This window comes from Berghia stephanieae, chromosome 1 (assembly GCF_034508935.2).
Source record: "Berghia stephanieae isolate SIO BIC M18660-M18661 chromosome 1, UCSD_Bste_1.3, whole genome shotgun sequence".
Lineage (NCBI taxonomy): Eukaryota > Metazoa > Mollusca > Gastropoda > Nudibranchia > Aeolidiidae > Berghia > Berghia stephanieae.
Window position 1 is genome coordinate 102,929,588 of NC_088360.1, and position 2,124 is coordinate 102,931,711.

The window sequence follows — 2,124 nt, forward strand, 5'->3', positions numbered from 1 at the left end:
TAATAATAATAATAATAATAATAATAATAATAATAATAATAATAATAATCCAAACCAAATTGGGGACGCCACTTTCTTGGGGATGCCGTTTAATTGGGACAATTCCACAGGAGTGGAATTTTCTCTATATAAAAATTCATACCCTTTCCAATTCCCAGCCGCTTAATTGGGACGAACCGCAGCTTAATGAGGACGAACTTGACAAAGACCGTCCCCATAAAAGAGCTAATTTCATTGTTTTCACCAATTTAAAATGATGATTCATAAAATGCAAATGAGTCTAATGGACAGTCTAACGGGTGTGTGGTCGTACGTTTCATCACATAAGTGTGAACAATAGAATTTACGTGTATCTCATGTTAGTGTATATTGCGTCAGCCAATTGGATTTGTGGTCGAACTGTTCGTCATGGTCATCACAGAGATGTGAATAACAAATTTTACCTTTATCAGTCCATCGCCTGCCACTGTCATGTTCATGGTCATGGGTTAAAAGGCCAAGATGCAAGGTACGCATCGCGCATAAAACTGACCAATGGTGCTATGGATTGATGGCTTCGTTTGTTCAAGGCTGTCACCACCAAATGGTTTGTTTGTTCAATGGGAAAACAATGCATTCTTAATTCGTTGATTACTTATATGCAACCGTTATGAGTGGCATAAACGTTAATAGCTTTGTGCAATTAGATTTGTCACTCATTATTAGAGGTAGGTTAAGGTAAATCTGAAAAATTGTGAGTTAGATTTGTCTCTCATTATTAGAGGTAGATTAAGGTAAATCTGAAAAATTGCTCAATTTCATGGACGCCACTTAATTGGGATGCCGCTGAATTGGGACAATTTGCCAGGAACCGAGCCATCCCAATAAACCAGCTTGGACTGTAATAGTAAAATAATAATAACAATAATAATAACAATAATAATAATAATAATAATAATAATAATAATAATTGATGTTCTGTATGGACTGCAGGGGTGATATATAAACCATTCTCAAGTGCATTTGGCACTGTGAATCCATGGAGATGCAAAAGTAGAGAGGTGATCCTCGACATAAAAAGTTCCCTCACAATTAAGAAAATAAGGAAAATGACAAGGAACCAATGTTCACGTATACGTCTATTTTTAAAGAAGGCATTTCTGTTTTTCATTATCCACCAGCAATCTCTCTATTCTATAGTCTAACTTAGATATACCTTGTTAGTGTTAGTTCACGTCGTAAGCAAATCATTCAAACAAAATGTAATTTTTAAAAATTGTGATTTTAAAAATAAGATTTTATATATATTAAAAATAAAGAGTGAGTCACGGTCATAGAGCACTGTTGCTATTTGGCCTTGAACTTCGTTTTGCGACGTTGGTGAAGTGAACTGATAATAGAGTAATAGAGTGATCTCTAGTCAATCGACTAAGTGATAGTGAGTATATAAAATTATTTCTTCTTCTCTGTCTCTTTTCAAAATAATTAATAAATTACCCTTAATCACTAACCTTCTCTTTTGAATTTGAAAGTAGTCTTCAGTCTTGATGATGGCGAAGGACACAAGAATACTCAAATCCTTTATATTATGCCAGCTGTTCGTTTTTCGTCTTCAGATTCACTTTTGGACACATCTTATGTTTTTGTTTTGGTTTTCTAAAGAAATGGGCGTTGGAAGTAGTCGACTACGAATTCCTTACTCACTCGGATATAGAGCAGTAAAGTTAGGTGCCCCAAACGTAAACAAAGGTCGAGAAGCACGTGGCAAACCACATGTTCCTGTCTTGACAGCTCACGTTCCAATGTAAATAATAGAAAAAAATAACCTTTAAAATTTGGCTGTTAGGTGGCAAAAGAAACACATATTCATAAATACTCGATCATGCATCAAATAATGTCTAGATATGGATATTTTATGGAACAAAAGGTAAAATTTTCTAAAATTTATCAAAAGTTATAGTCTATCTATTTTTAGACCAGAGCAAATTATTGCGCTGGTGTGAACAAAACGAGAATTATTCGGAGCCTGATTTTCATAATAATTTAGCCTTATATTATTATTTCTGCAACTGTTAGATTTTATGTAAACATATTTTCAATACTGAAAGTGTATTGCCTACAACTCAAACTACAAAATTGTGCGTA

At 34.0% G+C, this 2,124-nt stretch overlaps 1 protein-coding gene across 3 annotated transcripts in view; it reads right to left on the bottom strand.

Moving 5' to 3' along the window:
* Window positions 1-1,644, bottom strand: part of LOC144962593 (mechanosensitive cation channel TMEM63B-like) — a 64,327-nt gene extending 62,683 nt beyond the window's left edge. For all 3 annotated transcript variants that reach the window (XM_078895679.1, XM_078895678.1, XM_078895677.1), the window contains exon 1: window positions 1,491-1,644. The gene's annotated coding sequence lies outside the window, so the exon portion shown is untranslated. The remainder of the gene's footprint in view (window positions 1-1,490) is intronic.
* Between the last annotated feature and the right edge of the window lie 480 nt (window positions 1,645-2,124).